We start from the raw sequence: 16095 nt of genomic DNA, 5'->3' as shown, positions 1-16095 counted from the left end.
AAAAAAAAAAAAAAAAAAAAAAAGAATATTGTGAAAAGGTGCAATTTTCTAGGCTTAAAGTGTCCCACTCTAATCAGCTAATTAAGCCATAACACCTGCAAAGGGTTCCTGAGCCTTTAAATGGTCTCTCAGTCTGGTTCAGTGGGAATCACAATCATGGAAAAGACTTCTGACCTAACAGTTGTGCAGAAAACCATTATTGACACCCTCCATAAAGAGGGAAAGCCTCAAAAAGGTAATTGCAAAAGAAGTTGGATGTTCCCAAAGTGCTGTATCAAAGCACATTAATAGAAAGTTATGAGGAAGGGAAAAGTGTGGAAGAAAAATGTGTACAAGCAGCAGGGATGACCGCAACCTGGAGAGGATTGTCAGGAAAAGGACATTCAAAAGTGTTCGGGACTTTCACAAGGAGTGGACTGAGGCTGGAGTCAGTGCATCAAGAGCCACCACACACAGACGGATCCTGGACATGGGCTTCAAATGTCGTATTCCTCTTGTCAAGCCAATCCTGAACAACTAACGTCAGAAGCGTCTTACCAGGAGTAAAGAAAAACAGACCTGGTCTGTTGCTCAGTGGTCCAAAGTCCTCTTTTCTGATGAGAGCAAATTCTGCATCTCATTTGGAAACCAAGGACCCAGAGTATGGAGGAAGAATGAAGAGGTACACACTGCAAGATGCTTGAAGTCCAGTGTGAAGTTTCCACTGTCTGTGTTGATTTGGGGAGCCATGTCATCTGCTGGTGTTGGTGCACTGTGCTTCACTAAGTCCAGGGTCAACGCAGCTGTCTACCAGGAGATTTTGGAGCACTTCATGCTTCCTTCCGCAGATGAGCTCTATGGGGACGCTGAATTCATTTTCCAGCAGGACTTGGCACCTGCCCACACTACCAAAAGCACCAAAACCTGGTTCAATGACCGTGGGATTACTGTGCTTGATTGGCCAGCAAACTCGCCTGACCTGAACCCCATAGAGAATCTATGGGGCATTGCCAAGAGAAAGATGAGAGACATGAGACCAAACAATACAGAAGAGCTGAAGGCCACTATTGAAGCATCCTGGTCTTCCATAACACCTCAGCAGTGCCACAGGCTGATAGCTTCCATGCCACACCACATTGAGGCAGTAATTGCTGCAAAAGGGGCCCAAACCAAGTACTGAGTACATACAGTATGCATGCTTATACTTTTCAGAGGTCCGTTATTCTATGTACAATCCTTGTTTTGTTGATTGCATGTAATATTCTAATTTTCTGAGATTGTGGATTTGGGGGTTTTATGAGCTGTAAGCCATAATCATCACAATTATGACAAATCACGGCTTGAACTATCTTGCTTTGCATGTAATGAGTCTCTCTCATATATTAGTTTCACCTTATAAGTTGCATTAGTGAAATAAATTAACTTTTGCACGATATTCTAATTTTTCGAGTTTCGCCTGTATATCCACTCATAATATGTTGCAGATTATATGGCCTGCCTGTTTTCAGAGAGGTTGTACAGCCTCCAATAAGACTGGAACCCTTATTTCTCAGCTGTTTGAGGGAAATTCCTGAATTGGTTTATTTGGTATTGATCCTTGACAGATATGCTGTGTGCCCATACCCTTCTATACTCTTCCTGGACTATGTTTTCAACACTGCCTCAAATAACTCCTGCTCACAACTTGCCTTGCATTTCCTCGGGCCTTATGTGTATAAAGTTACAGAACTGTTACATAACGGACATATAAACTACAGTTTACATTTTGTGGTTAGCCTGTGTCTGTTTTGCTCTTTTACAGAAATTTAAACTATCAAAGCCAATGACATTTTTTGACCTGTGCAAGACTTGGCCAAGTAACTGAAATGTGTGCGCACTATTCTTGAGTGTAGTCAAACTTGAAAATATTGTAAAAGTAGTAACACAAACATACTTTTTTATGGAAGGTTACACTCCCACATTCTCACACAGATATACAATCTATTTCTCTCACACACACAGATATACTCACTCTCCAACACACACAGGTATATAGACACACACAGATATACTGACTCTCCAACACACACAGGTAAATACACACACTTTCACACAAACACTATTTACACACTTGTTCTCTCACAGATATACTCTCACACACACAGCTACACAAACTCTCACATGCACACACAAAATCACACAGATACACTTCCATTATTTAACTATGCATAATTAAAGATTATTTTAAAAATTTGATTTAAATAGCCCTTTAATTACAAATGCAGTAAAGAAAAATCAAAACAGCCTACACTAAAGATAAATAGGGTAAAAGTTTTACTTAAATTGGCAAAGGCCACTATTTTGTCAATGCAATTAAAAAAGTAACTATATATTTATTATTCCTCATATGAATACTGTGTGTAAGATATATATTTTTTTGTGTAATTTTTTTATTTTACGTAATATTTCCACAAAATGAAACCTCAGCAAATCTATAGAGTATTGCCCATTTGTATATGCTTTTACTGTAGCTGATAGTTAGTCTTAAAGCAGATGAACATTTACAATAAATAATTGTGAGGCACCATAATCCAGGTATAACTCCTTTATAATTTCAAGTATGAGGCTTTCAGGAACTTGATGTACATTAAATAATGCTGTAGGGCCCGAAAAAGTGATATGACAATATAATAAATAAGACCTCATCTAATGCATGGTCCGGTTCTCAATAAATGTTGCACAAGTCCTGTTGTAGCATTAAACAAAAAGATAATTGCTGACATGCTACTTTATGGTTAGATAAATTGGATTTTTTTAAGCTACAATCTCTTTGGTATTTACTAGAGCTACTTTCTTGCCTGAAGCCCTAAGTTCCTGCACTTTACTTCAAACTTATACTAAACATCCCATCCTAAACAAGTGTATTGCAGAGTAAGTAGCCCTGCATTCCACCCAACAAACCTCAATAAAACTCTGCACTAAATAAGTGTAACACACATTAAAGTAGAGCTATACTCTGCCAGACCACTACAAGGGGAAAATATATGCATACATATTGCAACCCAAAACATAAAAATAAAACATGATCTAGTTGCTGTCCACACTTTTAAAATGCTTGTGCGCTGGGTTGGAAAAAAGGTGTGAACATGCACATGCTCACACCTTAAGAGGAAACAGTGGTCATAGCCAAAATATTTCAAGAAGTTTGCAGACACAAACTTGCTTGGTTTTCATTGGTGCCTTGAATTTTTTCTTCTGAATGACACACCAATGACTAAGAAACACAGAAGAAAATACAATTTTAGTTTGGATACCTTTAACAAAATGTATTAGCCTTTCTTTGCCAGGGATAACTTAAATTAATACTCTTTCTATGCTTTCAGTTCTTATTGGGGAACTGTCCAGATAATGTAAAATCTATATATCTATTTCTTGGTCCCACGACTTAAGTGGTAACTTTCTTGAAAATACAAAAAGGTCCCTTGTCATACTGGGAGACAAATTTTCCCATTTTATATTCAAGTACTAGAAATGTGTTAATGCAGCCACAGCATGTAAATGTGTACCCAATATAAAACATCATATGATTTGGTCATGTGGCTGCAATAATCAGATGATTACATCTTGAATCTTCTGGCTCTTTTTCAGGCTCCTGAAAACCAAAACGGGATTATCCTGTCAAATATATCAATCTTCTGTTCCATACTTGCAAGTAGTGCCGCAGCATTCTGTTTAAACAGCAAAGTCGTGGAAAGGCGATTGTTTCTTCTTGTACTCTAGAACTATTTCTATATGCTAATCACAGGAGCAAGACATTGACTGTTCAGTATCCCAAATCAAAACTGCCCTGACCTACATAAAAAGATATAGATGAAGTCCATCAATAAATATCTTAGCATATTTGCCTCTGTTTTACCCGGGCAAGCAGAAGGAATATTTTATCTCCATTCCTCAACAAGCTGTTTTTATCTTTTCATCAAGTCTTACATGAGATCGATTTTGGGTCTTTGGGAATAAGACTCTATGGTCAATCAGCTGAGGCACAAATGGCAGAAAGTCTATCACTATATTCCAAAAATGGAAGACCCTGTAATCTAGGGCATACCATTTGGTTTATATACCTATCACACTGGTCTGGTACATAGGAAGGATAGTCAGGAATTGAATGAATGTTAAGTACTACCAAAGATAATTTCATTGACAAACTGTAGATTTATCTTGATGCTATTTTCATGGAGCTTGTTCCAGACCTGTAACCTAATAGCTCTCACAGATTTTTAGGCACTCTATATATTTCTGTGCATTTCAGTACTACACTAATTCTGAGTTTTAAAAGGGCTTCCAAGACAGGTCAAGTCAAGTCTTGGAGCCTTCAGATATATATTAAGCCCTCTCTTACTTAGATTTTCCACTGAAAAAAAGAGATTTGAGTTCCCTTGATAAAATGTATTTAATCCTTTTACTGCTACAAAAATGTTTACCCCTGTGTCAAAGAAGTTTGGACCGTTTACACTCAATGCATTTTAATTTCTGTGTTCTTCCTGTAAGTTAACCACACATAAGTTGATTTTTTTTGTACCAGACTAAGCACGGTAACAAAAGAATTTCAGTTGAAATTAATAAACTTAAGATTTGGACTGTGTCTTGGTTAATATATTCCTTTTATTCTAGTTTGAGAAGCTAAACTCACTGTACTGTTTTGACTGCTTTGTTAAAGGTGGATCAGGGAGAAAGGAAATTCCATGGGATAAACAGCGTCTTCAGTACCTAAGCTGTGCATCAAATATTGTTTGCTAATATGGAGTTTATATTAAAGTAGAGTCTGTTATACGTGCCCTAGGTGGAGTCTTGCACCCCTGTTTAGACTTTAGAAATTGGAGACAGTGTCAAGAAACAGTAGGAGGATACAGCACACTCAGAGGCCAATAAAGTTTTTTTTAAATACATTTTATATTGCATACTGTAAATTATCAACAATATACACAGATTCATGCCTTTCAGATAATGAAGCATTCACACACACACATACACGTCAATATAGATTTGTATGTATGTATATTTATACCTCATTCGCACACATATACAGTGATGGGAAAACCAAAGTATAGTGTGAGGGATCATAGCTGCAGAAGAACACACAGGGGAGCCAGCTATTGTTGCCCTGTCATTTAATTTGCTTACTAAATATCATTTTCTAATATTAATTTAAATTTTACCAAAAGCCAACAATACTATGTTTATTTTTTAATTAATACTCCAGGTTCAAGCTAAAAGACATCCCAAATGTATTCTGATTCTTGATGACAAAAAAAAAAAGGGACTTGATCAATGTGAGTAGGGATTATAACCAAAGTTCTCAAAATACTGACTTTTTAAGTCGCATATTTATAATGCAGAATTTATTGAATATATAAATCTGCATAAATAGCTATGAACAAGGACTGTTCTTCTGCTTAAATATCCATAATGGCATCAGACAAGGTTCTTCTCTATATCCCCTAACAAGTTCTATAATTATTTAACATACTAGCAGCTGTCAGGGTTTTTCCCTATAATCACTGTCAAAAGCTTAAAAAGGGACAGTATACACCAATTTTCATATAACTGCATGTAATAGACACTACTATAAAGAACAATATGCACAGATACTGATATAAAAATCCAGTATAAAATTGTTTAAAAACATACTTAGAAGCTTCCTGTTTAAATGGTTACTGGAACACCCACTGCAAGTGGTAAATTTCAGACACCCCCCCCCCCCTCCTTCCTTTGCCTATGAAAAGACCCTTTTCACAAACAGAAGCAAGCTGGAGTAGGTATACGTCAGTATTCTCCTTAAACTTTAGGGCTTGGTAAGGAGTCTGAATATCAGAGCAATGTTATCTAAAAATAAGCAAAACTATCCATTTAAAAAAAACAAAAACTTTATGGGCTATATAAATAGATCATCCACAAAACATTTATGCAAAGACAAAATGAGTGTATAATGTCCCTTTAATGGGGTTGAACATTATACAAAAATAAAAACTTTTCGTTGATCATGTGATGTTCCCTTTAATATAGGCTACTTATCTCCTCTTTATAACTCTTAAAAAGGTTTATTTCATTTTCCAGTTATTATTTACTGCTTTTGTGTCTCCAGGAACCATATACTGTATAGGGGTGGGAGCACAATAAATGTTAGAAGTATCCCTAATATTTACCAATGTCAAAGCATTCACTTATATACATACATATGTTTGTGTATGTGTGTCAAGAAAACATCACCATAGTGAGAGTGATGCTCATAGTTGGGAGGGCACCCATATTGACAGGAGAGTGGCGCTAAATGACTGAAATGTTATAGGGTTAAAAGTAGGAGGATACTGTTTCAATTTGAAAATTGTTTATAACACATTTTTTTAACAGTACATATACAAAAAATTAGACACCGGTATCTGTGCACACTAATATTTAAAAAATAAAATATCAAACAAAAACACAGTATTGTTAAAAAATATTTTCTTAACTTGCTTAGTATAACAAAAAGTACAATGAATAAATTGGTTAAAACATATATTTGTTACAACATATATACTGTGGATCATACACTGGCATATGCTGACATTTATGTTGAATTAGTGTTAGTTCAGTCGGCAGATTCGTAGGTTGGAAATGTGGACAAAACTTCTAACAGCAGATTTAATTGTTTGAAATAATATGGACAGTTTCTGACAGCAGATTCATTAGTTGGAACTAATGTGAACACAGTCTCTGACAAGTATATCCTTCAATATGTGGTATGGAAAAAGATTATGTTGCGTTCCTATAGATTATTGAAATCTTTTGTTACTTTTGTAGCAGCTTTGTTACTTTTGTTGCAGTTTACGCTGACCTATTCCATATAGATGGTAATTGTAATCCTATCTACGGATGTACGTAGGGTGCCTTGTCGGATATAAGTTTGTTTATGATGTATTTTTATAAACAAATGTCAGTGTGGAATCCTTAGTTCTAGCAAATATTGCTCGTCTTCAGGTTGTGAATCGTATCTGCAGTTTTTACCAATGCTCTTTGAGTTTTCGTGCTTTCAATCGATCGTGGTGAGAGTGGATTATGATCCTGTTTGTGATGAGCTCCCCAACGGCTAACCCCCCTGGCGTTGTAATTCCTAGGGTTCCGTTCCGCTCCTCACATAGGTACCAGTTTTCTTGGTTGTCTCTCTCGATTGCAGGGATTGCATCTTACAATCAAACACGTTGCAGCTTTAGGCGTTATAGCCTTTTCACCGGTCTGTTCCTTTACAGATGGTTGATCGTATGTGCACACATTCAATCCAGGTATGGTCCAGTCAGGTGATCTACGCGTTTCGGCGGGTTGCCTTTCTCAAGATTTGCAAATCTGTGTCACTGCTTAAAAGGTATAGGAGAATATACTGGATTCCCCTAACGGACCCTTTTTATATGTTTTATGCAATGGAAATTATTAGAAGCTGAGGGGGTAACAACATTACCTGGATCATACTGCTTAAATCTGTAATAATTGACTTTCTCTAAGGAAAGAAAATAGATGGTATGTAAAGCAGCTTCAAAGAATCAGTGAATAATTGGTTCAGCTAACATCCTTAGTTTAAATGTGCATTAAGTAGCCCAGCATGAAAGGAAACTCAGCTGACACCTTTGGGATACGGACAAATTGCTGGATCAGGCACCATCTGCAGGAAGCTGCAAAGGCTTTGTCTAACCATTAACAGCAAACGCTACATGGTTGTGGCCTGTAAAGCCATGTACCACTACATTCAATTCATTATAGTTAAACCTCAACATAAAACTCTAGGGAGGTCCCCACTAAGCAGATAACTCATGCCTAACTTTAAGGGTAGATTTAAGAAGCTGTACTGCCATCTTTGTTAGGCTATGAGCAGGCTCGCATGAGTGAGCCTGCAGCCACATATTTAAGAAGCAGAAACTGCTTTTTTTTGCCTCTCCAACACCTCAGAGGTGGCAAGATCAATCACCCGACACTCGATCATTCTGGGTGATTGATATGCCCTGCTTTTGTGCAGTTAGTTGCCTGGGAGCAGGGTGTGGAATTCCACATTAACCTCTTGTACAAAGTTAATTTAGCTGTGTGATGCAGCATTGCAAGTGGCGATTGCAGGCGCACAGGTTCACTACTTGCCAACCTGTCCACCTGCAAATGATAATACATGTTTTCCTTATGTCAGGGTTTTTTCCCTGTTGTTTGCCATGTGCTGCTGGCAGCCATTTTACTCACCTCTCATTTCCTACACTTCCTTTTATGGCCAGACTGGTGTGCATCATCCATGTGAGACAGGATGCAGTCTCAGAATTGTGATGTCATCACTTATTATTTAAAGGGTCTCTGTTAAGTATGCTTTGCCTTTGCGTTGTCTCAGACCTGTTTGTGAGAGTTCCTGTGTATTACCTGGCTGCCTGACGTCCTTCCTGGTTCCTGATCCCTGGCTTGTTCCTGACTCTGCTGTTTTCCTTGTTCCTGATTCCGGCTCATCTGACTATTCTCTTTGGCTCCTGACTCTGCTCGTCTGACTACCAGCTCTGGTTTTGACTCCTGGCTTGTTATTTGACTTGTGGACTTTTTATTATTTTTTTCTATTAATAAAGGTGCGATTATTTTTGCACTTCTCGTCTCAGTCTGATTCCTGGCACCCTGACACCTTAGTAGTATCAGTGAGGGAACAATGATCACCTTACCACATTATTCCATTACTGACAACCAAGGGGTTAATATATAGTGCTGCTGCACGAATATATTTCAATATATAACGTAAGCATCTATGTATGGTTGTGTGTATAAAATATATTAAATATATCTAAAAAAAAATATTTAACTTAGAGAAACAATAAATCAAAACTGTCTTCGTATTGTCTTCTTCTCCTCAAAAAAAAAAAAAAAAAAAAAGATACATGCATGATTTGGATGTCTTTAAGCAAATTATTCAAGCTACCAAAGTGCAGGCAAAATTTAGATTTAAAAGAAAGGTTTGACCATCACGGTATGTTCTGCTATAATACGTCTAGATAACCATTTTCCTATAAACAAAATTTATATAAACGTGAAAATTGCAGTGTGTCATACATGGCTTTGGGTCAGAACTAGATTTACACAGCATTCAGTGAAGGAATATAGTGCTGCACATGATACCTATAATCCTTCCTGTATGGAGATGTGGTATTTGCTTGAGCAGTTGGTAGTGCATGGAAATAGATTGCTTTGTTACTTGTGCAAAAATGAGCAAGCAAAGCTGTAAAACTTGTCATAAAAACATGCTGGTAATAAAAACAAATTAAAGGGATACTCAAGTCAAAATTAAACTTTTATGATTCAGATAGAGCATGCAATTTTAAACAACTTTCCAATTTACCTCCATAAACAAAATGTGCACAGTCTTTTTATATTTAGATTTTTTGAGTCACCAGCTCCTACTGAGCATGTGCAAGAATCCACAGAATATACGTATATGGATTTATAATTGGCTGATGGCTGTCACATGATACAGGAGGAGTGAAAATAGACAACTTTGAAATTTGTCAGAAAAAAAAAAAAAATATCTACTACTCATTTGAAGTTCAGACTAACTGCTATTGCATTGCCTTAACGTGCATGTGTTGATTATGAAAATCTATTGTATTGACTGGTCCTTTAAGAGAAGCTTAATAGGATGTATTATAGAGTGACTGTGATGCCGGTTGAAAATTAAAGCAAGTTGGATAAAAATAAATGATTTAAAAAAAAAAAAAAAGGGATTTTGATTTGAATCAGATTTTTGCTTATTGAAATAGATTAGAATTTATTAAAAAAAAAATCCTATTTGATACATTATTATCCAAAAGTTATTCATCCTGGAATAAGGATTGTTTTTTAACTATGTAGCATGAAGCTGTATGTTCATGGCTGTAATGTTTATTTTTTTGGTAAATTAATTCCATTAATCCATTCCCAGATGTTTCTATAAGATTATTTTTGGCATTTTTTCTATTTATATTAACATAAATTCTTCATTTTGTAGTTCCCAAAACTGTGAATTTGTGTCTGTAGAAATAACAACAAAAAGATTTATAAAATAAAGATAAAACATTAAGAAATAGACCTTGAAAGGAACATAAACCTTAAAAATGTTTCTTTTATGATTGCGATTGATCACACATTTTTAAACAATGTTAAGATTTACTTCTTTCTCTTGGTATCCTTTACTGGGAACTAGCTGAACACCCAGTCACCTCTGCTCAGGTTGCAGAGCTGGTGGCCCTGACACAAGATTCTCAGATCTCTGAGCGAAAGACAGCAAAAATCTATAACTCCCTCCTCCACCTCCTAATACAACTTCTCTGTCAGCTCAAGACTTTGCCAACCAATTCAATAACAAAATCAACTCCATCAGAAATGAAATCAGCTCTCAATATAATTCCATTCTCTCACCCCCTCAAATGCTCTCAATCAACCACAACCCACATAACCTTAAACTTAGCTCATTCTCTCCTGTTACTGAGGAAGAAGTTTCGGCACTTATACTGCGCTCTCACCTCACTACCTGTCCCCTTGACCCTATCCCCTCACAGCTACTCCCCTCCCTCTCTGCCACCCTTACCCCTATAATCACAAACACTTTCAACCTCTCCTTCAGCACCGGTATATTTCCCTCATCGCTGAAACATGCACTGGTCACACTTATCCACAAAAAAAAAACCTTCCCTTGATCCTACCTCCCCATCCAACAACCGCCCTATTTCCCTCCTCCCTCTTGCATCAAAGCTTCTCGAAAAACTAGCTTATGCATGCCTATCCCATTTCCTTACAATAAACTCCCTCATTGACCCATTGCAATCTGGATTTCGTCCCCATCACTCCACAGAAACAGCAATTATTAAGGTTACCAACTACCTACTTACAGCAAAATCAAAAGGCCACTTCTCTATTCTTATTCTCCTTGATCTGTCCGCAGCCTTTGACACTGTTGACCACCCTCTCTTGCTCCAAACCCTCCAATCCTTCGGCATATGTGACACAGCCCTCTCGTGGCTCTCTTCCTACCTGTCAAACCGTACCTTTAGTGTAGCCTTCTCTGGGGCCTCCTCTGCCTCGTCACCACTTTCTGTTGGAGTACCGCAAGGCTCTGTCCTCGGTCCCCTTTTTTTCTCAATCTACACGTCATCACTAGGTTCCCTAATAAAGTCCCATGGTTTCCAATATCATTTGTATGCCGACGACACCCAAATCTACTTCTCTGCACCAGACCTTTCTCCTTCCTTGCTAACCCGTGTCACTAACTGTCTTTCTCACATCTCCAACTGGATGTCCTCTCACTACCTCAAGCTAAATCTCTCCAAAACTGAGCTCCTTATTTTCCCCCCTTCTTCAAAACTCTCCACCCCCAATCTCTCTATAACTGTTGACAACTCCATCATTACCCCTACCCCGCATGTCTGATGTCTCGGGGTCACATTTGACTCAGATCTTTCTTTCACTCCTCACATTCAGTCTTTGGCTAAAGCCTGCCGCTTCCACCTTAAAAACATCTCTAAAATTAGACACTTCCTTACACAAGACACAACTAAGATTTTAATCCACTCTCTCATCCTCTCCCGCCTCGATTACTGCAACTCTGTCCTCTCTGGTCTCCCCACCTACTGCCTAGCTCCTTTACAATCCTTAATGAATGCCTTTGCCAGACTCATCTTATTTACAAGTCGCTCTTCATCTGCTGCACCTCTCTGCCAATCTCTTCACTGGCTTCCTCTTGCCTCTAGGATCAAACACAAAATTCTCACTCTGACATACAAAGCCCTCAACTGCACTGCTCCCCCCAATATCTCAGATCTTGTCTCCAGATACTCTTCCTCCCGTCCCCTTCGCTCTGCTCACGACCTCCTACTCTCCTCTCTTGTCACCTCATCACACTCCCGTTTACAGGACTTCTCCAGACTGGCTCCCATCTTGTGGAACTCTCTGCCTCGCTCCACAAGACTCTTCTAGTTTTAAAAGCTTCAAGTGCTCCCTAAAGACTCTACTGTTCAGGGATGCATACAACCTATGCTAACCTTTCTTTATACCAGTTCCACTCCTCCTTTGCTATCCCCTGAACCCCCCTAGCATGTAAGCTTAAGAGTCCAGCTGTTTGTTGATCACCTTCTCAAGAGCTGACTACAACAGTGCAACTCTTGGCAGGGCCCTCTACCCATTTAATCCTTATTTATTTATTTTTTTGTACTCCGCCTTTGTTAATAGCGCTGCAGAATCTGTTGGCGCTCTACAAATAACCGATAATAATAATAATATAACTCCTCACGCTATGCATTTTGGGATGATGCACAAGTTTGGGCCCCTATGGAAATTGAGGGAATTCATTACTGCATCAGGTAGTCCTAAACTAAATACTCTGTTTATTAAAGGGTTACTTGAGGCCCTGCTGTTGCCAACTGCTTTAGCAGTAGTTCAGGTGGCAGCACATACCAAGGGCCACTGACACAATCTCTAAGTGGCCGGCTCGTAAGCTTATATTCCTGCTTTTTCAAATAAAGCTGACAAGAGAATGAAGAAAAATTGATAACAGGAGTAAGTTAGAAAGTTTGAATAAAAACTGCACATTTGTGAAAATACTCTAACAGTCAATTAGAAACAGGACTCCACGAACCAGATGGGTCTGCCACTTCGCTGCCTGCAACTTGATGTGGATCCTGTAGATGTTGTTAAGACTGTCCGTGTCACTGAGTCAATAATCCAAGGTAGTACCAAACAATAATATGTTCATACAACGGACCAAACATCAAGAAACTAGTAAGTCACTGTCCGTAATTGTCAAACACAACATTCCCCTACGTGTTTCGTCAGCACGCTAGCCAATTTTCTCAAGAGTTCATTGGTGGTCAGTAGCGTGTGTCATCATTGCCTTTTTATCTTGCCGGTTTTCTCAGCACATAGGGGTTGTCCTAACCGGCAAGATAAAAGGGCAATGATGACACACATGCTACTGACCACCAATAAACCCTTGAGAAAGTTGGCTAGCGTGCTGATGAAACGTGTAGGGGCGTGGCCAATGAAGCAGCGTGTTGCGTTTGACAATCATATACATTTTATATGTGATAAGTATATTTTATTTATTATTATTTTTCATGTAAATATTATATTTTTAGTAGTAGGGGTTAGACCGCTCTGGTCAGTAAGTTATTTCTTAGTGTGACATATCTCACATAAATAATAAGTTTTTATTGTCAATGTCATCATTGTAATATCTTGTACATTTAGAAAGTGTTATTTGATTATTTTTATTGTACTGGTATTTTATCCTATCTTTAGCGCTCCTTTCTTGCAATTTTTTCTATAAAATTAGAAAGTTGCTATAAATTGCATTCTCTATCTGAATCATGAAAGAAAAAATTTGAGTTCAGTATCCCTTTGAGTCTGAACATCTCTAGGTGAAGGGTGCACAGCCGCAATCCAACAACAGCCCATGCTATCGCCCCAGGAGACATGGGAATGGTTAAAAGCTTTCCAAGAAAGACCGCTCTACAGCTAATGTGGAAAGTACCATATCAAGTACTTCTTGTCGCCAATTCAGCTGTTAACGTGGCAGAAATCAAGTCCTAGATCAACGTTTCATATAGCAAAATCGTGCCACCTGAGGCAAAGACCTTCCAGGACAAAAGCATCTTTTAAGGACTGCTACAACGGACTAAAGACTGAAAATGAACCGCTGAGAAGAAGTATTGCCACAGAGGTAAAAAGTATATTAATATAAAACTGTGTTGGTTATGCAAAACTGGGGAAAGGCTAATTAAAGGATTATCTATCTTTTAAAACAATAAAAATTATATTGTAGACTGTCTCTTTAAAAGGGATATTAAAGGGCCATAATACCCAAATGTTTAAACACTTGAAAGTGATGCAGTATAGATGTAAAAAGCTGACTAGAAAATATCTCCTGAACATCTCTATGTAAAAAAGAAAGATATTTTACCTCAAAAGTTCCTCAGTAGCCACCTCCCATTGTAAAGAATTTCTAAGCAGCATTTTAGTGTGTCTGTCCTGGGACAGCTGAAAGGATGAGCCTCGTGAACTCTCATATTATTTCACAAATCAGGTAAAGGAAGCTTACTATGAAATCTCATGAGAGTTAAGTCAAATCTCATGAGATCACAGTAAGAGTTCATGACCTCAGCACTGCTGATTGGCTGCTGTTCATTTCTTCATTTTTTTTTATTTTTTTTTCACCTGCAGCTGGGAGCAGCTGAGTATAACTTTTTACACAGAACTAACTCTGCTGAGCTGAGGAAATTATGTAAAAAAGGAAGATATTTTACCTCACAGAGATGCTCAGGTGATATTTTCCTGTCAGCTTTTTACAGTTATACTGCATCAGTTTCAAGTGATTTAGCATATGAGTATTATGTCCCTTTAAGCCCAATTCTTTTGTTTCACAATTCAGATAGCGCATGCGATTTTAAACTACTTTCGGATTTACTTCTATTATCAAATTTTCTTTGTTCTCTTGGTATTGTTTGTTGAAAAGCAGGGACATAAGCTTAGAAGCCTACCCATGTCAGGAGCACTTTATGACAGCAGTCTTTCAAGAATGTTATCCATTTTTAAGAGAACTAGATGGCAGCACAATTTCCTGCCGTTTAGTGCTCCAGACAATTTCAACAAAGAATATACTGGGAACTAAGCAAATTTGATAATAGAACTAAATTGGAAAATATCTGGGTGTCATAGCCCTTTAAGACTGGGCCAAAGACTGAAGTAGCAGTTTATATGGATAATCAGTTTGATAACGTACCGCAGCTATTATTTTGAGACTAATAAGCTGATAAGTTAAGAGTATATACTAGTGGTGGTGTTTTGACACAATGGGAAAGACTATGTCAACTTCAGGCATGTTTTTGCTATGAGTTGGTTGTATTCATGTATTGTTGGGATTAACTTGTATGCAACAAAGCAGGAAGTTTTGTTTTTTTTCCCCCTAGATTTGGGTCACAATTTTCAAGTGCTGCTTTTTCGTTTAACAAAAATATTTTTCCTTTAACCCCTTTGTGTCCTGCTCCCTTCTGTGTACAAACACCAATTGATCTGACTGGTGGACATGCCTTGCAATGCAGGTAGTGACCTCAGAAGCCACTCACGGTGTTTGAAGTACATGAGCGCAGTGATGATCATGTAATTCCTTTTTTGTTTACTTGGACAGATGCGTCCATCCTGAAGGAGTTAAACACAACTTAACTTAAAGGTACTTGAAACCCAAATTTTTTCTTTCATGGACTCTGAGCATACAATTTTATATAAAACTTTCCAATTTAATTATATTATCAATTTTACTTCATTCTCTTGGTATCCTTTATTGAAAGTGCAGCAAAGCACTACTGGGAGCCAGCAAAACACATTGGTAAGACAATAATAAGGAGGTATATTTGTACAGCCACCAATCAGCGCTAGCTCCCAGCTCCTGAGCCTACCTAGGTATGCTTTTCAACAATGGATATAAAGACTACAAAGTAAATTAGTTAAAGAAAGTAAACACAGAATAAAAACAAATGGCATAAATACTGACACAAATCCTCTTTGATCAGACCTACACCTCCAATGGAAAAAAGACAAACATTGAAATATGAGGTAGCGACAGACAAGGCTATAGGATACCTCCCCAAAAACAAAATATCAATATACTAAATTCTTGCAACAAATAAGTAATCAATACATTTAAAATGATCTAGGTAAAAAAGCGGACTAGAAGATATTGACACAATCAGAAAAAGCACAATTAAAAACCACTATACTGTATATACACACACGTTACAGGTAAAGTAAGAAATCTGGGTAAATTTAGGATTGTCCGGGTAAAACTGACATTAACCAAGCGGCTGTGAGTAAAGCCTGATGTACTGTAATTCCCCCATGTACACCATTTCTTTTGCCTCAGACTGGGGGGGTTGAAGGAAGGCAACCCGCCGATCCTCTGGCATCCACCCCAAGTGAACCTTGGGGAATGAGGTCTACAAGGGGGGTTTTGCCCGCTTGAACGCCCAGGCAGAGTGATAAAAAAAAGATAGTGAAGATGGGGGGGGGGGGGGGGGGGGGGGGGGAATTACAGTGCATGCTATATATGTTTGCTGCAGTGACTCCTCA

General features: G+C 38.0%; 1 protein-coding gene across 2 annotated transcripts in view; it reads right to left on the bottom strand.

Annotated features, from left to right (window-relative positions):
* The window catches only part of SH3YL1 (SH3 and SYLF domain containing 1), a 307999-nt gene that overhangs the window by 291155 nt on the left and 749 nt on the right, over nt 1–16095 (bottom strand). The window lies entirely within an intron of this gene.

Source organism: Bombina bombina, chromosome 4, assembly GCF_027579735.1.
Source record: "Bombina bombina isolate aBomBom1 chromosome 4, aBomBom1.pri, whole genome shotgun sequence".
In the NCBI taxonomy this organism is placed as follows: Eukaryota; Metazoa; Chordata; class Amphibia; order Anura; family Bombinatoridae; genus Bombina; species Bombina bombina.
Note: the sequence above shows the minus strand (reverse complement) of the source record. Positions and strands in the feature narration are given on the sequence as shown.